This window comes from Hyla sarda, unplaced genomic scaffold (genome assembly GCF_029499605.1).
Source record: "Hyla sarda isolate aHylSar1 unplaced genomic scaffold, aHylSar1.hap1 scaffold_204, whole genome shotgun sequence".
NCBI classification, from domain to species: Eukaryota; Metazoa; Chordata; class Amphibia; order Anura; family Hylidae; genus Hyla; species Hyla sarda.
The window spans coordinates 366,669-386,959 of record NW_026608702.1 but is presented as its reverse complement, the minus strand read 5'-3'; the positions used below and the strand labels follow the sequence as shown (position 1 = coordinate 386,959).

Sequence of the window (20,291 nt, the reverse complement as noted above, 5' to 3'; positions counted from 1 at the left end):
CAATGCTTATTCAATACCGCCAGCAGATGGAGACACTGGGGGATAATTTTCTAAGGATTTATACTGATTTTTCCTGTCTGAATTTGTCGCACAGAAAGTTGCAGGCCAAATATGTGTGACATTTCTGCGACTTTAGCTTCTAGAGCATTTTTACAACATTATACATAGGTGCTGAATACATAAAAAGCGACTGTTCAGCGACAGACAAGTCGCATCGGCTGAAAGTAGGCCAGAATGTCAGTCCATGTTGGAGCAGGTTTAGATACAGTCTAAAGCATAGATCTCAAAGTCTGTGCACAGAATTTAGCAAGGGCCTCGCACCTTCTGATGCATCAGGTAGGTGCACTATAGCATAGCCTAACCCTCTGTACTTTGGTCTATATTGATGCGGGACATAGACAGCCAGCTGATGACCAATCCATTAGTGCAATGGATGGCTGGAAGCATTTGTCTTTGCCTTTGCAATACCACAGAAGCAATGCATGGTCAATGTACAGCAATGACACACCTGTGTGAACAGCCAGGAGACCCCCCCATGTTATGTTACATAGTTACATAGTTAGTACGGTCGAAAAAAGACATATGTCCATCAAGTTCAACCAGGGAATTAAGGGGTAGGGGTGTGGCGCGATATTGGGGAAGGGATGAGATTTTATATTTCTTCATAAGCATTAATCTTATTTTGTCAATTAGGAACATTCAGCACCCACCCGCTATCAAGGCAGCTGCCTATCATGTCATGCCCTACCTGCACAGGTGTGCTGGCTACTCAAATGATCCAATTAAGGAGGCCATTTAGTCAGCAGCAGCAGAAGTCCTGTGCCTGGACGCTCCAACAGCGGCCAGACACAAGCAGAAGCAGCAGAAGCAGCAGCAGCACCACCTTTTGTTTTTTGGCTGCAGCAGCAGCAGCAGCAGCAAGGCCCACAGGGCTGGCTAGCTGGCTAGCCAGCAAGCAGGTAGCAATGAAAGTAGGAATCTTTCTTTTTAACCCTGTAAGGGGGTGGTGCACTGTACCCGAAGATACTGCCATATCGGGTCAATGCATAGGGCGACGGAAGCAAGCTTCGAAATCGGCCCCCGTTCTCAAAAATCCATTTAATATATGGTCCCCAGATAGGGGACGTATCAGATATTAAACTGATAAGAACAGATACTACACTTGATCTTAGCCAAAAGGCCGAGAAGCGATAACCGTGAAAGGGGCGGGCCCAACAAGGTCCCCTTCATGGGCACTATCACTGCTTGCTGTCAGGGAGGCTGCCAGACAATTTTCCATGCACACTCTGGGCTGGGGGGCAGTCAACCACCAGTACACACAGCAGAACCTAAACCCATACCATTATTGCTAAGCAGCAAGACAGGGGCCCATTGCACTCCCACGGGGCCTTTTTAAATGCAATCCATAACCCGGATTTGCCAGGAACCCTTCTTACTCCTCCTACTTGCATGTGACACTGGGCTTAGGATCTGCATAGGAAACACACACACAAGCACACACCTACCTTTGTTGCCTGCAGATGCCTCCTTGGCTGTCCCCAAACGGTATCAAACCAACACCCACGGGAAGCTGTAAGCATAGAGGACATGCCTGCACCCCATTGGACTTACCTGTGTGGGTTAAATCCGGGTTATTTGACAACCTATGGCGGTGATGGTTCTGCTCAGGCAGAGCAGTGCTGATGCTCCTCATAAAGCTGTCGCTGCTGTGAAGGTTCTAGGTGACATCACAATCCCTATGGTTACATACACAACAAAGCTGGGTTGTTGTTGTTTACACTCTGCAAGGCCTGTGGAAGTGAGTGACATCATAGCACTGTAGTTCTGAGGGTTCTAGATGGATGCAACAATCTCCTGTTGCTTCTATGAAGGCCATAATAGACGACATCACCAAACAGCTCCATAGTCACATACACAGCAAAGGAGAGATGTTGTTTACACCTAGTGATGTCAGTGGTATTGAGTGACATCACAGCACAGTGCTAAGGCTCCTGGGCCTGGACACAGCAGCGGCTGCAATATCTCAACGGAGAATACGTTTATATATATGTGTGTGTGTGCGCGTATATATATATATATATATATATATATATATATATATATATATATATTTCTCCGCCGAAATCACTTTTAAACCCATTTCCACCTTTTTTTCCCTTCTCTTCCTCTTACTTTTTTTTCACGTTTTTTTACGTTTTTCTCCTTTTCGCCTCTTTTCTGGGCGTATTATTCTTCTTTTTCTTCTTTTTTTTCGTCTAATGCATACCCCATCAGTGCAGCAATGCTTATTCAATACCGCCAGCAGATGGAGACACTGGGGGATAATTTTCTAAGGATTTATACTGATTTTTCCTGTCTGAATTTGTCGCACAGAAAGTTGCAGGCCAAATATGTGTGACATTTCTGCGACTTTAGCTTCTAGAGCATTTTTACAACATTATACATAGGTGCTGAATACATAAAAAGCGACTGTTCAGCGACAGACAAGTCGCATCGGCTGAAAGTAGGCCAGAATGTCAGTCCATGTTGGAGCAGGTTTAGATACAGTCTAAAGCATAGATCTCAAAGTCTGTGCACAGAATTTAGCAAGGGCCTCGCACCTTCTGATGCATCAGGTAGGTGCACTATAGCATAGCCTAACCCTCTGTACTTTGGTCTATATTGATGCGGGACATAGACAGCCAGCTGATGACCAATCCATTAGTGCAATGGATGGCTGGAAGCATTTGTCTTTGCCTTTGCAATACCACAGAAGCAATGCATGGTCAATGTACAGCAATGACACACCTGTGTGAACAGCCAGGAGACCCCCCCATGTTATGTTACATAGTTACATAGTTAGTACGGTCGAAAAAAGACATATGTCCATCAAGTTCAACCAGGGAATTAAGGGGTAGGGGTGTGGCGCGATATTGGGGAAGGGATGAGATTTTATATTTCTTCATAAGCATTAATCTTATTTTGTCAATTAGGAACATTCAGCACCCACCCGCTATCAAGGCAGCTGCCTATCATGTCATGCCCTACCTGCACAGGTGTGCTGGCTACTCAAATGATCCAATTAAGGAGGCCATTTAGTCAGCAGCAGCAGAAGTCCTGTGCCTGGACGCTCCAACAGCGGCCAGACACAAGCAGAAGCAGCAGAAGCAGCAGCAGCACCACCTTTTGTTTTTTGGCTGCAGCAGCAGCAGCAGCAAGGCCCACAGGGCTGGCTAGCTGGCTAGCCAGCAAGCAGGTAGCAATGAAAGTAGGAATCTTTCTTTTTAACCCTGTAAGGGGGTGGTGCACTGTACCCGAAGATACTGCCATATCGGGTCAATGCATAGGGCGACGGAAGCAAGCTTCGAAATCGGCCCCCGTTCTCAAAAATCCATTTAATATATGGTCCCCAGATAGGGGACGTATCAGATATTAAACTGATAAGAACAGATACTACACTTGATCTTAGCCAAAAGGCCGAGAAGCGATAACCGTGAAAGGGGCGGGCCCAACAAGGTCCCCTTCATGGGCACTATCACTGCTTGCTGTCAGGGAGGCTGCCAGACAATTTTCCATGCACACTCTGGGCTGGGGGGCAGTCAACCACCAGTACACACAGCAGAACCTAAACCCATACCATTATTGCTAAGCAGCAAGACAGGGGCCCATTGCACTCCCACGGGGCCTTTTTAAATGCAATCCATAACCCGGATTTGCCAGGAACCCTTCTTACTCCTCCTACTTGCATGTGACACTGGGCTTAGGATCTGCATAGGAAACACACACACAAGCACACACCTACCTTTGTTGCCTGCAGATGCCTCCTTGGCTGTCCCCAAACGGTATCAAACCAACACCCACGGGAAGCTGTAAGCATAGAGGACATGCCTGCACCCCATTGGACTTACCTGTGTGGGTTAAATCCGGGTTATTTGACAACCTATGGCGGTGATGGTTCTGCTCAGGCAGAGCAGTGCTGATGCTCCTCATAAAGCTGTCGCTGCTGTGAAGGTTCTAGGTGACATCACAATCCCTATGGTTACATACACAACAAAGCTGGGTTGTTGTTGTTTACACTCTGCAAGGCCTGTGGAAGTGAGTGACATCATAGCACTGTAGTTCTGAGGGTTCTAGATGGATGCAACAATCTCCTGTTGCTTCTATGAAGGCCATAATAGACGACATCACCAAACAGCTCCATAGTCACATACACAGCAAAGGAGAGATGTTGTTTACACCTAGTGATGTCAGTGGTATTGAGTGACATCACAGCACAGTGCTAAGGCTCCTGGGCCTGGACACAGCAGCGGCTGCAATATCTCAACGGAGAATACGTTTATATATGTGTGTGTGTGCGCGTATATATATATATATATATATATATATATATATATATATATATATATATATATATTTCTCCGCCGAAATCACTTTTAAACCCATTTCCACCTTTTTTTCCCTTCTCTTCCTCTTACTTTTTTTTCACGTTTTTTTACGTTTTTCTCCTTTTCGCCTCTTTTCTGGGCGTATTATTCTTCTTTTTCTTCTTTTTTTTCGTCTAATGCATACCCCATCAGTGCAGCAATGCTTATTCAATACCGCCAGCAGATGGAGACACTGGGGGATAATTTTCTAAGGATTTATACTGATTTTTCCTGTCTGAATTTGTCGCACAGAAAGTTGCAGGCCAAATATGTGTGACATTTCTGCGACTTTAGCTTCTAGAGCATTTTTACAACATTATACATAGGTGCTGAATACATAAAAAGCGACTGTTCAGCGACAGACAAGTCGCATCGGCTGAAAGTAGGCCAGAATGTCAGTCCATGTTGGAGCAGGTTTAGATACAGTCTAAAGCATAGATCTCAAAGTCTGTGCACAGAATTTAGCAAGGGCCTCGCACCTTCTGATGCATCAGGTAGGTGCACTATAGCATAGCCTAACCCTCTGTACTTTGGTCTATATTGATGCGGGACATAGACAGCCAGCTGATGACCAATCCATTAGTGCAATGGATGGCTGGAAGCATTTGTCTTTGCCTTTGCAATACCACAGAAGCAATGCATGGTCAATGTACAGCAATGACACACCTGTGTGAACAGCCAGGAGACCCCCCCATGTTATGTTACATAGTTACATAGTTAGTACGGTCGAAAAAAGACATATGTCCATCAAGTTCAACCAGGGAATTAAGGGGTAGGGGTGTGGCGCGATATTGGGGAAGGGATGAGATTTTATATTTCTTCATAAGCATTAATCTTATTTTGTCAATTAGGAACATTCAGCACCCACCCGCTATCAAGGCAGCTGCCTATCATGTCATGCCCTACCTGCACAGGTGTGCTGGCTACTCAAATGATCCAATTAAGGAGGCCATTTAGTCAGCAGCAGCAGAAGTCCTGTGCCTGGACGCTCCAACAGCGGCCAGACACAAGCAGAAGCAGCAGCAGCACCACCTTTTGTTTTTTGGCTGCAGCAGCAGCAGCAGCAAGGCCCACAGGGCTGGCTAGCTGGCTAGCCAGCAAGCAGGTAGCAATGAAAGTAGGAATCTTTCTTTTTAACCCTGTAAGGGGGTGGTGCACTGTACCCGAAGATACTGCCATATCGGGTCAATGCATAGGGCGACGGAAGCAAGCTTCGAAATCGGCCCCCGTTCTCAAAAATCCATTTAATATATGGTCCCCAGATAGGGGACGTATCAGATATTAAACTGATAAGAACAGATACTACACTTGATCTTAGCCAAAAGGCCGAGAAGCGATAACCGTGAAAGGGGCGGGCCCAACAAGGTCCCCTTCATGGGCACTATCACTGCTTGCTGTCAGGGAGGCTGCCAGACAATTTTCCATGCACACTCTGGGCTGGGGGGCAGTCAACCACCAGTACACACAGCAGAACCTAAACCCATACCATTATTGCTAAGCAGCAAGACAGGGGCCCATTGCACTCCCACGGGGCCTTTTTAAATGCAATCCATAACCCGGATTTGCCAGGAACCCTTCTTACTCCTCCTACTTGCATGTGACACTGGGCTTAGGATCTGCATAGGAAACACACACACAAGCACACACCTACCTTTGTTGCCTGCAGATGCCTCCTTGGCTGTCCCCAAACGGTATCAAACCAACACCCACGGGAAGCTGTAAGCATAGAGGACATGCCTGCACCCCATTGGACTTACCTGTGTGGGTTAAATCCGGGTTATTTGACAACCTATGGCGGTGATGGTTCTGCTCAGGCAGAGCAGTGCTGATGCTCCTCATAAAGCTGTCGCTGCTGTGAAGGTTCTAGGTGACATCACAATCCCTATGGTTACATACACAACAAAGCTGGGTTGTTGTTGTTTACACTCTGCAAGGCCTATGGAAGTGAGTGACATCATAGCACTGTAGTTCTGAGGGTTCTAGATGGATGCAACAATCTCCTGTTGCTTCTATGAAGGCCATAATAGACGACATCACCAAACAGCTCCATAGTCACATACACAGCAAAGGAGAGATGTTGTTTACACCTAGTGATGTCAGTGGTATTGAGTGACATCACAGCACAGTGCTAAGGCTCCTGGGCCTGGACACAGCAGCGGCTGCAATATCTCAACGGAGAATACGTTTATATATATGTGTGTGTGTGCGCGTATATATATATATATATATATATATATATATATATATATTTCTCCGCCGAAATCACTTTTAAACCCATTTCCACCTTTTTTTCCCTTCTCTTCCTCTTACTTTTTTTTCACGTTTTTTTACGTTTTTCTCCTTTTCGCCTCTTTTCTGGGCGTATTATTCTTCTTTTTCTTCTTTTTTTTCGTCTAATGCATACCCCATCAGTGCAGCAATGCTTATTCAATACCGCCAGCAGATGGAGACACTGGGGGATAATTTTCTAAGGATTTATACTGATTTTTCCTGTCTGAATTTGTCGCACAGAAAGTTGCAGGCCAAATATGTGTGACATTTCTGCGACTTTAGCTTCTAGAGCATTTTTACAACATTATACATAGGTGCTGAATACATAAAAAGCGACTGTTCAGCGACAGACAAGTCGCATCGGCTGAAAGTAGGCCAGAATGTCAGTCCATGTTGGAGCAGGTTTAGATACAGTCTAAAGCATAGATCTCAAAGTCTGTGCACAGAATTTAGCAAGGGCCTCGCACCTTCTGATGCATCAGGTAGGTGCACTATAGCATAGCCTAACCCTCTGTACTTTGGTCTATATTGATGCGGGACATAGACAGCCAGCTGATGACCAATCCATTAGTGCAATGGATGGCTGGAAGCATTTGTCTTTGCCTTTGCAATACCACAGAAGCAATGCATGGTCAATGTACAGCAATGACACACCTGTGTGAACAGCCAGGAGACCCCCCCATGTTATGTTACATAGTTACATAGTTAGTACGGTCGAAAAAAGACATATGTCCATCAAGTTCAACCAGGGAATTAAGGGGTAGGGGTGTGGCGCGATATTGGGGAAGGGATGAGATTTTATATTTCTTCATAAGCATTAATCTTATTTTGTCAATTAGGAACATTCAGCACCCACCCGCTATCAAGGCAGCTGCCTATCATGTCATGCCCTACCTGCACAGGTGTGCTGGCTACTCAAATGATCCAATTAAGGAGGCCATTTAGTCAGCAGCAGCAGAAGTCCTGTGCCTGGACGCTCCAACAGCGGCCAGACACAAGCAGAAGCAGCAGCAGCACCACCTTTTGTTTTTTGGCTGCAGCAGCAGCAGCAGCAAGGCCCACAGGGCTGGCTAGCTGGCTAGCCAGCAAGCAGGTAGCAATGAAAGTAGGAATCTTTCTTTTTAACCCTGTAAGGGGGTGGTGCACTGTACCCGAAGATACTGCCATATCGGGTCAATGCATAGGGCGACGGAAGCAAGCTTCGAAATCGGCCCCCGTTCTCAAAAATCCATTTAATATATGGTCCCCAGATAGGGGACGTATCAGATATTAAACTGATAAGAACAGATACTACACTTGATCTTAGCCAAAAGGCCGAGAAGCGATAACCGTGAAAGGGGCGGGCCCAACAAGGTCCCCTTCATGGGCACTATCACTGCTTGCTGTCAGGGAGGCTGCCAGACAATTTTCCATGCACACTCTGGGCTGGGGGGCAGTCAACCACCAGTACACACAGCAGAACCTAAACCCATACCATTATTGCTAAGCAGCAAGACAGGGGCCCATTGCACTCCCACGGGGCCTTTTTAAATGCAATCCATAACCCGGATTTGCCAGGAACCCTTCTTACTCCTCCTACTTGCATGTGACACTGGGCTTAGGATCTGCATAGGAAACACACACACAAGCACACACCTACCTTTGTTGCCTGCAGATGCCTCCTTGGCTGTCCCCAAACGGTATCAAACCAACACCCACGGGAAGCTGTAAGCATAGAGGACATGCCTGCACCCCATTGGACTTACCTGTGTGGGTTAAATCCGGGTTATTTGACAACCTATGGCGGTGATGGTTCTGCTCAGGCAGAGCAGTGCTGATGCTCCTCATAAAGCTGTCGCTGCTGTGAAGGTTCTAGGTGACATCACAATCCCTATGGTTACATACACAACAAAGCTGGGTTGTTGTTGTTTACACTCTGCAAGGCCTATGGAAGTGAGTGACATCATAGCACTGTAGTTCTGAGGGTTCTAGATGGATGCAACAATCTCCTGTTGCTTCTATGAAGGCCATAATAGACGACATCACCAAACAGCTCCATAGTCACATACACAGCAAAGGAGAGATGTTGTTTACACCTAGTGATGTCAGTGGTATTGAGTGACATCACAGCACAGTGCTAAGGCTCCTGGGCCTGGACACAGCAGCGGCTGCAATATCTCAACGGAGAATACGTTTATATATATGTGTGTGTGTGCGCGTATATATATATATATATATATATATATATATATATATATATATTTCTCCGCCGAAATCACTTTTAAACCCATTTCCACCTTTTTTTCCCTTCTCTTCCTCTTACTTTTTTTTCACGTTTTTTTACGTTTTTCTCCTTTTCGCCTCTTTTCTGGGCGTATTATTCTTCTTTTTCTTCTTTTTTTTCGTCTAATGCATACCCCATCAGTGCAGCAATGCTTATTCAATACCGCCAGCAGATGGAGACACTGGGGGATAATTTTCTAAGGATTTATACTGATTTTTCCTGTCTGAATTTGTCGCACAGAAAGTTGCAGGCCAAATATGTGTGACATTTCTGCGACTTTAGCTTCTAGAGCATTTTTACAACATTATACATAGGTGCTGAATACATAAAAAGCGACTGTTCAGCGACAGACAAGTCGCATCGGCTGAAAGTAGGCCAGAATGTCAGTCCATGTTGGAGCAGGTTTAGATACAGTCTAAAGCATAGATCTCAAAGTCTGTGCACAGAATTTAGCAAGGGCCTCGCACCTTCTGATGCATCAGGTAGGTGCACTATAGCATAGCCTAACCCTCTGTACTTTGGTCTATATTGATGCGGGACATAGACAGCCAGCTGATGACCAATCCATTAGTGCAATGGATGGCTGGAAGCATTTGTCTTTGCCTTTGCAATACCACAGAAGCAATGCATGGTCAATGTACAGCAATGACACACCTGTGTGAACAGCCAGGAGACCCCCCCATGTTATGTTACATAGTTACATAGTTAGTACGGTCGAAAAAAGACATATGTCCATCAAGTTCAACCAGGGAATTAAGGGGTAGGGGTGTGGCGCGATATTGGGGAAGGGATGAGATTTTATATTTCTTCATAAGCATTAATCTTATTTTGTCAATTAGGAACATTCAGCACCCACCCGCTATCAAGGCAGCTGCCTATCATGTCATGCCCTACCTGCACAGGTGTGCTGGCTACTCAAATGATCCAATTAAGGAGGCCATTTAGTCAGCAGCAGCAGAAGTCCTGTGCCTGGACGCTCCAACAGCGGCCAGACACAAGCAGAAGCAGCAGAAGCAGCAGCAGCACCACCTTTTGTTTTTTGGCTGCAGCAGCAGCAGCAGCAGCAAGGCCCACAGGGCTGGCTAGCTGGCTAGCCAGCAAGCAGGTAGCAATGAAAGTAGGAATCTTTCTTTTTAACCCTGTAAGGGGGTGGTGCACTGTACCCGAAGATACTGCCATATCGGGTCAATGCATAGGGCGACGGAAGCAAGCTTCGAAATCGGCCCCCGTTCTCAAAAATCCATTTAATATATGGTCCCCAGATAGGGGACGTATCAGATATTAAACTGATAAGAACAGATACTACACTTGATCTTAGCCAAAAGGCCGAGAAGCGATAACCGTGAAAGGGGCGGGCCCAACAAGGTCCCCTTCATGGGCACTATCACTGCTTGCTGTCAGGGAGGCTGCCAGACAATTTTCCATGCACACTCTGGGCTGGGGGGCAGTCAACCACCAGTACACACAGCAGAACCTAAACCCATACCATTATTGCTAAGCAGCAAGACAGGGGCCCATTGCACTCCCACGGGGCCTTTTTAAATGCAATCCATAACCCGGATTTGCCAGGAACCCTTCTTACTCCTCCTACTTGCATGTGACACTGGGCTTAGGATCTGCATAGGAAACACACACACAAGCACACACCTACCTTTGTTGCCTGCAGATGCCTCCTTGGCTGTCCCCAAACGGTATCAAACCAACACCCACGGGAAGCTGTAAGCATAGAGGACATGCCTGCACCCCATTGGACTTACCTGTGTGGGTTAAATCCGGGTTATTTGACAACCTATGGCGGTGATGGTTCTGCTCAGGCAGAGCAGTGCTGATGCTCCTCATAAAGCTGTCGCTGCTGTGAAGGTTCTAGGTGACATCACAATCCCTATGGTTACATACACAACAAAGCTGGGTTGTTGTTGTTTACACTCTGCAAGGCCTGTGGAAGTGAGTGACATCATAGCACTGTAGTTCTGAGGGTTCTAGATGGATGCAACAATCTCCTGTTGCTTCTATGAAGGCCATAATAGACGACATCACCAAACAGCTCCATAGTCACATACACAGCAAAGGAGAGATGTTGTTTACACCTAGTGATGTCAGTGGTATTGAGTGACATCACAGCACAGTGCTAAGGCTCCTGGGCCTGGACACAGCAGCGGCTGCAATATCTCAACGGAGAATACGTTTATATATATGTGTGTGTGTGCGCGTATATATATATATATATATATATATATATATATATATATATATATATATATATATATTTCTCCGCCGAAATCACTTTTAAACCCATTTCCACCTTTTTTTCCCTTCTCTTCCTCTTACTTTTTTTTCACGTTTTTTTACGTTTTTCTCCTTTTCGCCTCTTTTCTGGGCGTATTATTCTTCTTTTTCTTCTTTTTTTTCGTCTAATGCATACCCCATCAGTGCAGCAATGCTTATTCAATACCGCCAGCAGATGGAGACACTGGGGGATAATTTTCTAAGGATTTATACTGATTTTTCCTGTCTGAATTTGTCGCACAGAAAGTTGCAGGCCAAATATGTGTGACATTTCTGCGACTTTAGCTTCTAGAGCATTTTTACAACATTATACATAGGTGCTGAATACATAAAAAGCGACTGTTCAGCGACAGACAAGTCGCATCGGCTGAAAGTAGGCCAGAATGTCAGTCCATGTTGGAGCAGGTTTAGATACAGTCTAAAGCATAGATCTCAAAGTCTGTGCACAGAATTTAGCAAGGGCCTCGCACCTTCTGATGCATCAGGTAGGTGCACTATAGCATAGCCTAACCCTCTGTACTTTGGTCTATATTGATGCGGGACATAGACAGCCAGCTGATGACCAATCCATTAGTGCAATGGATGGCTGGAAGCATTTGTCTTTGCCTTTGCAATACCACAGAAGCAATGCATGGTCAATGTACAGCAATGACACACCTGTGTGAACAGCCAGGAGACCCCCCCATGTTATGTTACATAGTTACATAGTTAGTACGGTCGAAAAAAGACATATGTCCATCAAGTTCAACCAGGGAATTAAGGGGTAGGGGTGTGGCGCGATATTGGGGAAGGGATGAGATTTTATATTTCTTCATAAGCATTAATCTTATTTTGTCAATTAGGAACATTCAGCACCCACCCGCTATCAAGGCAGCTGCCTATCATGTCATGCCCTACCTGCACAGGTGTGCTGGCTACTCAAATGATCCAATTAAGGAGCCCATTTAGTCAGCAGCAGCAGAAGTCCTGTGCCTGGACGCTCCAACAGCGGCCAGACACAAGCAGAAGCAGCAGAAGCACCACCTTTTGTTTTTTGGCTGCAGCAGCAGCAGCAGCAGCAAGGCCCACAGGGCTGGCTAGCTGGCTAGCCAGCAAGCAGGTAGCAATGAAAGTAGGAATCTTTCTTTTTAACCCTGTAAGGGGGTGGTGCACTGTACCCGAAGATACTGCCATATCGGGTCAATGCATAGGGCGACGGAAGCAAGCTTCGAAATCGGCCCCCGTTCTCAAAAATCCATTTAATATATGGTCCCCAGATAGGGGACGTATCAGATATTAAACTGATAAGAACAGATACTACACTTGATCTTAGCCAAAAGGCCGAGAAGCGATAACCGTGAAAGGGGCGGGCCCAACAAGGTCCCCTTCATGGGCACTATCACTGCTTGCTGTCAGGGAGGCTGCCAGACAATTTTCCATGCACACTCTGGGCTGGGGGGCAGTCAACCACCAGTACACACAGCAGAACCTAAACCCATACCATTATTGCTAAGCAGCAAGACAGGGGCCCATTGCACTCCCACGGGGCCTTTTTAAATGCAATCCATAACCCGGATTTGCCAGGAACCCTTCTTACTCCTCCTACTTGCATGTGACACTGGGCTTAGGATCTGCATAGGAAACACACACACAAGCACACACCTACCTTTGTTGCCTGCAGATGCCTCCTTGGCTGTCCCCAAACGGTATCAAACCAACACCCACGGGAAGCTGTAAGCATAGAGGACATGCCTGCACCCCATTGGACTTACCTGTGTGGGTTAAATCCGGGTTATTTGACAACCTATGGCGGTGATGGTTCTGCTCAGGCAGAGCAGTGCTGATGCTCCTCATAAAGCTGTCGCTGCTGTGAAGGTTCTAGGTGACATCACAATCCCTATGGTTACATACACAACAAAGCTGGGTTGTTGTTGTTTACACTCTGCAAGGCCTGTGGAAGTGAGTGACATCATAGCACTGTAGTTCTGAGGGTTCTAGATGGATGCAACAATCTCCTGTTGCTTCTATGAAGGCCATAATAGACGACATCACCAAACAGCTCCATAGTCACATACACAGCAAAGGAGAGATGTTGTTTACACCTAGTGATGTCAGTGGTATTGAGTGACATCACAGCACAGTGCTAAGGCTCCTGGGCCTGGACACAGCAGCGGCTGCAATATCTCAACGGAGAATACGTTTATACATATGTGTGTGTGTGCGCGTATATATATATATATATATATATATATATATATATATATATATATCTCCGCCGAAATCACTTTTAAACCCATTTCCACCTTTTTTTCCCTTCTCTTCCTCTTACTTTTTTTTCACGTTTTTTTACGTTTTTCTCCTTTTCGCCTCTTTTCTGGGCGTATTATTCTTCTTTTTCTTCTTTTTTTTCATCTAATGCATACCCCATCAGTGCAGCAATGCTTATTCAATACCGCCAGCAGATGGAGACACTGGGGGATAATTTTCTAAGGATTTATACTGATTTTTCCTGTCTGAATTTGTCGCACAGAAAGTTGCAGGCCAAATATGTGTGACATTTCTGCGACTTTAGCTTCTAGAGCATTTTTACAACATTATACATAGGTGCTGAATACATAAAAAGCGACTGTTCAGCGACAGACAAGTCGCATCGGCTGAAAGTAGGCCAGAATGTCAGTCCATGTTGGAGCAGGTTTAGATACAGTCTAAAGCATAGATCTCAAAGTCTGTGCACAGAATTTAGCAAGGGCCTCGCACCTTCTGATGCATCAGGTAGGTGCACTATAGCATAGCCTAACCCTCTGTACTTTGGTCTATATTGATGCGGGACATAGACAGCCAGCTGATGACCAATCCATTAGTGCAATGGATGGCTGGAAGCATTTGTCTTTGCCTTTGCAATACCACAGAAGCAATGCATGGTCAATGTACAGCAATGACACACCTGTGTGAACAGCCAGGAGACCCCCCCATGTTATGTTACATAGTTACATAGTTAGTACGGTCGAAAAAAGACATATGTCCATCAAGTTCAACCAGGGAATTAAGGGGTAGGGGTGTGGCGCGATATTGGGGAAGGGATGAGATTTTATATTTCTTCATAAGCATTAATCTTATTTTGTCAATTAGGAACATTCAGCACCCACCCGCTATCAAGGCAGCTGCCTATCATGTCATGCCCTACCTGCACAGGTGTGCTGGCTACTCAAATGATCCAATTAAGGAGGCCATTTAGTCAGCAGCAGCAGAAGTCCTGTGCCTGGACGCTCCAACAGCGGCCAGACACAAGCAGAAGCAGCAGAAGCAGCAGCAGCACCACCTTTTGTTTTTTGGCTGCAGCAGCAGCAGCAGCAGCAAGGCCCACAGGGCTGGCTAGCTGGCTAGCCAGCAAGCAGGTAGCAATGAAAGTAGGAATCTTTCTTTTTAACCCTGTAAGGGGGTGGTGCACTGTACCCGAAGATACTGCCATATCGGGTCAATGCATAGGGCGACGGAAGCAAGCTTCGAAATCGGCCCCCGTTCTCAAAAATCCATTTAATATATGGTCCCCAGATAGGGGACGTATCAGATATTAAACTGATAAGAACAGATACTACACTTGATCTTAGCCAAAAGGCCGAGAAGCGATAACCGTGAAAGGGGCGGGCCCAACAAGGTCCCCTTCATGGGCACTATCACTGCTTGCTGTCAGGGAGGCTGCCAGACAATTTTCCATGCACACTCTGGGCTGGGGGGCAGTCAACCACCAGTACACACAGCAGAACCTAAACCCATACCATTATTGCTAAGCAGCAAGACAGGGGCCCATTGCACTCCCACGGGGCCTTTTTAAATGCAATCCATAACCCGGATTTGCCAGGAACCCTTCTTACTCCTCCTACTTGCATGTGACACTGGGCTTAGGATCTGCATAGGAAACACACACACAAGCACACACCTACCTTTGTTGCCTGCAGATGCCTCCTTGGCTGTCCCCAAACGGTATCAAACCAACACCCACGGGAAGCTGTAAGCATAGAGGACATGCCTGCACCCCATTGGACTTACCTGTGTGGGTTAAATCCGGGTTATTTGACAACCTATGGCGGTGATGGTTCTGCTCAGGCAGAGCAGTGCTGATGCTCCTCATAAAGCTGTCGCTGCTGTGAAGGTTCTAGGTGACATCACAATCCCTATGGTTACATACACAACAAAGCTGGGTTGTTGTTGTTTACACTCTGCAAGGCCTGTGGAAGTGAGTGACATCATAGCACTGTAGTTCTGAGGGTTCTAGATGGATGCAACAATCTCCTGTTGCTTCTATGAAGGCCATAATAGACGACATCACCAAACAGCTCCATAGTCACATACACAGCAAAGGAGAGATGTTGTTTACACCTAGTGATGTCAGTGGTATTGAGTGACATCACAGCACAGTGCTAAGGCTCCTGGGCCTGGACACAGCAGCGGCTGCAATATCTCAACGGAGAATACGTTTATATATATGTGTGTGTGTGCGCGTATATATATATATATATATATATATATATATATATATATATATTTCTCCGCCGAAATCACTTTTAAACCCATTTCCACCTTTTTTTCCCTTCTCTTCCTCTTACTTTTTTTTCACGTTTTTTTACGTTTTTCTCCTTTTCGCCTCTTTTCTGGGCGTATTATTCTTCTTTTTCTTCTTTTTTTTCGTCTAATGCATACCCCATCAGTGCAGCAATGCTTATTCAATACCGCCAGCAGATGGAGACACTGGGGGATAATTTTCTAAGGATTTATACTGATTTTTCCTGTCTGAATTTGTCGCACAGAAAGTTGCAGGCCAAATATGTGTGACATTTCTGCGACTTTAGCTTCTAGAGCATTTTTACAACATTATACATAGGTGCTGAATACATAAAAAGCGACTGTTCAGCGACAGACAAGTCGCATCGGCTGAAAGTAGGCCAGAATGTCAGTCCATGTTGGAGCAGGTTTAGATACAGTCTAAAGCATAGATCTCAAAGTCTGTGCACAGAATTTAGCAAGGGCCTCGCACCTTCTGATGCATCAGGTAGGTGCACTATAGCATAGCCTAACCCTCTGTACTTTGGTCTATATTGATGCGGGACATAGACAGCCAGCTGATGACCAATCCATTAGTGCAATGGATGGCTGGAAGCATTTGTCTTTGCCTTTGCAATACCACAGAAGCAATGCATGGTCAATGTACAGCAATGACACACCTGTGTGAACAGCCAGGAGACCCCCCCATGTTATGTTACATAGTTACATAGTTAGTACGGTCGAAAAAAGACATATGTCCATCAAGTTCAACCAGGGAATTAAGGGGTAGGGGTGTGGCGCGATATTGGGGAAGGGATGAGATTTTATATTTCTTCATAAGCATTAATCTTATTTTGTCAATTAGGAACATTCAGCACCCACCCGCTATCAAGGCAGCTGCCTATCATGTCATGCCCTACCTGCACAGGTGTGCTGGCTACTCAAATGATCCAATTAAGGAGGCCATTTAGTCAGCAGCAGCAGAAGTCCTGTGCCTGGACGCTCCAACAGCGGCCAGACACAAGCAGAAGCAGCAGAAGCAGCAGCAGCACCACCTTTTGTTTTTTGGCTGCAGCAGCAGCAGCAGCAGCAAGGCCCACAGGGCTGGCTAGCTGGCTAGCCAGCAAGCAGGTAGCAATGAAAGTAGGAATCTTTCTTTTTAACCCTGTAAGGGGGTGGTGCACTGTACCCGAAGATACTGCCATATCGGGTCAATGCATAGGGCGACGGAAGCAAGCTTCGAAATCGGCCCCCGTTCTCAAAAATCCATTTAATATATGGTCCCCAGATAGGGGACGTATCAGATATTAAACTGATAAGAACAGATACTACACTTGATCTTAGCCAAAAGGCCGAGAAGCGATAACCGTGAAAGGGGCGGGCCCAACAAGGTCCCCTTCATGGGCACTATCACTGCTTGCTGTCAGGGAGGCTGCCAGACAATTTTCCATGCACACTCTGGGCTGGGGGGCAGTCAACCACCAGTACACACAGCAGAACCTAAACCCATACCATTATTGCTAAGCAGCAAGACAGGGGCCCATTGCACTCCCACGGGGCCTTTTTAAATGCAATCCATAACCCGGATTTGCCAGGAACCCTTCTTACTCCTCCTACTTGCATGTGACACTGGGCTTAGGATCTGCATAGGAAACACACACACAAGCACACACCTACCTTTGTTGCCTGCAGATGCCTCCTTGGCTGTCCCCAAACGGTATCAAACCAACACCCACGGGAAGCTGTAAGCATAGAGGACATGCCTGCACCCCATTGGACTTACCTGTGTGGGTTAAATCCGGGTTATTTGACAACCTATGGCGGTGATGGTTCTGCTCAGGCAGAGCAGTGCTGATGCTCCTCATAAAGCTGTCGCTGCTGTGAAGGTTCTAGGTGACATCACAATCCCTATGGTTACATACACAACAAAGCTGGGTTGTTGTTGTTTACACTCTGCAAGGCCTGTGGAAGTGAGTGACATCATAGCACTGTAGTTCTGAGGGTTCTAGATGGATGCAACAATCTCCTGTTGCTTCTATGAAGGCCATAATAGACGACATCACCAAACAGCTCCATAGTCACATACACAGCAAAGGAGAGATGTTGTTTACACCTAGTGATGTCAGTGGTATTGAGTGACATCACAGCACAGTGCTAAGGCTCCTGGGCCTGGACACAGCAGCGGCTGCAATATCTCAACGGAGAATACGTTTATATATATGTGTGTGTGTGCGCGTATATATATATATATATATATATATATATATATATATATATATATTTCTCCGCCGAAATCACTTTTAAACCCATTTCCACCTTTTTTTCCCTTCTCTTCCTCTTACTTTTTTTTCACGTTTTTTTACGTTTTTCTCCTTTTCGCCTCTTTTCTGGGCGTATTATTCTTCTTTTTCTTCTTTTTTTTCGTCTAATGCATACCCCATCAGTGCAGCAATGCTTATTCAATACCGCCAGCAGATGGAGACACTGGGGGATAATTTTCTAAGGATTTATACTGATTTTTCCTGTCTGAATTTGTCGCACAGAAAGTTGCAGGCCAAATATGTGTGACATTTCTGCGACTTTAGCTTCTAGAGCATTTTTACAACATTATACATAGGTGCTGAATACATAAAAAGCGACTGTTCAGCGACAGACAAGTCGCATCGGCTGAAAGTAGGCCAGAATGTCAGTCCATGTTGGAGCAGGTTTAGATACAGTCTAAAGCATAGATCTCAAAGTCTGTGCACAGAATTTAGCAAGGGCCTCGCACCTTCTGATGCATCAGGTAGGTGCACTATAGCATAGCCTAACCCTCTGTACTTTGGTCTATATTGATGCGGGACATAGACAGCCAGCTGATGACCAATCCATTAGTGCAATGGATGGCTGGAAGCATTTGTCTTTGCCTTTGCAATACCACAGAAGCAATGCATGGTCAATGTACAGCAATGACACACCTGTGTGAACAGCCAGGAGACCCCCCCATGTTATGTTACATAGTTACATAGTTAGTACGGTCGAAAAAAGACATATGTCCATCAAGTTCAACCAGGGAATTAAGGGGTAGGGGTGTGGCGCGATATTGGGGAAGGGATGAGATTTTATATTTCTTCATAAGCATTAATCTTATTTTGTCAATTAGGAACATTCAGCACCCACCCGCTATCAAGGCAGCTGCCTATCATGTCATGCCCTACCTGCACAGGTGTGCTGGCTACTCAAATGATCCAATTAAGGAGGCCATTTAGTCAGCAGCAGCAGAAGTCCTGTGCCTGGACGCTCCAACAGCGGCCAGACACAAGCAGAAGCAGCAGAAGCAGCAGCAGCACCACCTTTTGTTTTTTGGCTGCAGCAGCAGCAGCAAGGCCCACAGGGCTGGCTAGCTGGCTAGCCAGCAAGCAGGTAGCAATGAAAGTAGGAATCTTTCTTTTTAACCCTGTAAGGGGGTGGTGCACTGTACCCGAAGATACTGCCATATCGGGTCAATGCATAGGGCGACGGAAGCAAGCTTCGAAATCGGCCCCCGTTCTCAAAAATCCATTTAATATATGGTCCCCAGATAGGGGACGTATCAGATATTAAACTGATAAGAACAGATACTACACTTGATCTTAGCCAAAAGGCCGAGAAGCGATAACCGTGAAAGGGGCGGGCCCAACAAGGTCCCCTTCATGGGCACTATCACTGCTTGCTGTCAGGGAGGCTGCCAGACAATTTTCCATGCACACTCTGGGCTGGGGGGCAGTCAACCACCAGTACACACAGCAGAACCTAAACCCATACCATTATTGCTAAGCAGCAAGACAGGGGCCCATTGCACTCCCACGGGGCCTTTTTAAATGCAATCCATAACCCGGATTTGCCAGGAACCCTTCTTACTCCTCCTACTTGCATGTGACACTGGGCTTAGGATCTGCATAGGAAACACACACACAAGCACACACCTACCTTTGTTGCCTGCAGATGCCTCCTTGGCTGTCCCCAAACGGTATCAAACCAACACCCACGGGAAGCTGTAAGCATAGAGGACATGCCTGCACCCCATTGGACTTACCTGTGTGGGTTAAATCCGGGTTATTTGACAACCTATGGCGGTGATGGTTCTGCTCAGGCAGAGCAGTGCTGATGCTCCTCATAAAGCTGTCGCTGCTGTGAAGGTTCTAGGTGACATCACAATCCCTATGGTTACATACACAACAAAGCTGGGTTGTTGTTGTTTACACTCTGCAAGGCCTGTGGAAGTGAGTGACATCATAGCACTGTAGTTCTGAGGGTTCTAGATGGATGCAACAATCTCCTGTTGCTTCTATGAAGGCCATAATAGACGACATCACCAAACAGCTCCATAGTCACATACACAGCAAAGGAGAGATGTTGTTTACACCTAGTGATGTCAGTGGTATTGAGTGACATCACAGCACAGTGCTAAGGCTCCTGGGCCTGGACACAGCAGCGGCTGCAATATCTCAACGGAGAATACGTTTATATATATGTGTGTGTGTGCGCGTATATATATATATATATATATATATATATATATATATATTTCT

At 46.0% G+C, this 20,291-nt stretch overlaps 9 non-coding genes across 9 annotated transcripts; all 9 read right to left on the bottom strand.

Annotated features, from left to right (window-relative positions):
- Nucleotides 1–1,001: 1,001 nt before the first annotated feature.
- On the bottom strand, nt 1,002–1,192 carry LOC130317949 (U2 spliceosomal RNA). Its single transcript, XR_008864949.1, has one exon. It is a non-coding gene; the product is annotated as a U2 spliceosomal RNA (small nuclear RNA).
- A 2,085-nt stretch (nt 1,193–3,277) lies between these two features.
- On the bottom strand, nt 3,278–3,468 carry LOC130317948 (U2 spliceosomal RNA). The gene has a single exon (XR_008864948.1). It is a non-coding gene; the product is annotated as a U2 spliceosomal RNA (small nuclear RNA).
- Nucleotides 3,469–5,550: 2,082 nt separating this feature from the next.
- On the bottom strand, nt 5,551–5,741 carry LOC130317947 (U2 spliceosomal RNA). Its single transcript, XR_008864947.1, has one exon. It is a non-coding gene; the product is annotated as a U2 spliceosomal RNA (small nuclear RNA).
- Nucleotides 5,742–7,809: 2,068 nt separating this feature from the next.
- Nucleotides 7,810–8,000, bottom strand: LOC130317946 (U2 spliceosomal RNA). Its single transcript, XR_008864946.1, has one exon. It is a non-coding gene; the product is annotated as a U2 spliceosomal RNA (small nuclear RNA).
- Nucleotides 8,001–10,084: 2,084 nt separating this feature from the next.
- On the bottom strand, nt 10,085–10,275 carry LOC130317945 (U2 spliceosomal RNA). Its single transcript, XR_008864945.1, has one exon. It is a non-coding gene; the product is annotated as a U2 spliceosomal RNA (small nuclear RNA).
- Nucleotides 10,276–12,364: 2,089 nt separating this feature from the next.
- Nucleotides 12,365–12,555, bottom strand: LOC130317944 (U2 spliceosomal RNA). The gene has a single exon (XR_008864944.1). It is a non-coding gene; the product is annotated as a U2 spliceosomal RNA (small nuclear RNA).
- Nucleotides 12,556–14,639: 2,084 nt separating this feature from the next.
- On the bottom strand, nt 14,640–14,830 carry LOC130317943 (U2 spliceosomal RNA). Its single transcript, XR_008864943.1, has one exon. It is a non-coding gene; the product is annotated as a U2 spliceosomal RNA (small nuclear RNA).
- Nucleotides 14,831–16,914: 2,084 nt separating this feature from the next.
- Nucleotides 16,915–17,105, bottom strand: LOC130317942 (U2 spliceosomal RNA). The gene has a single exon (XR_008864942.1). It is a non-coding gene; the product is annotated as a U2 spliceosomal RNA (small nuclear RNA).
- Nucleotides 17,106–19,185: 2,080 nt separating this feature from the next.
- Nucleotides 19,186–19,376, bottom strand: LOC130317940 (U2 spliceosomal RNA). Its single transcript, XR_008864941.1, has one exon. It is a non-coding gene; the product is annotated as a U2 spliceosomal RNA (small nuclear RNA).
- Nucleotides 19,377–20,291: the final 915 nt, after the last annotated feature.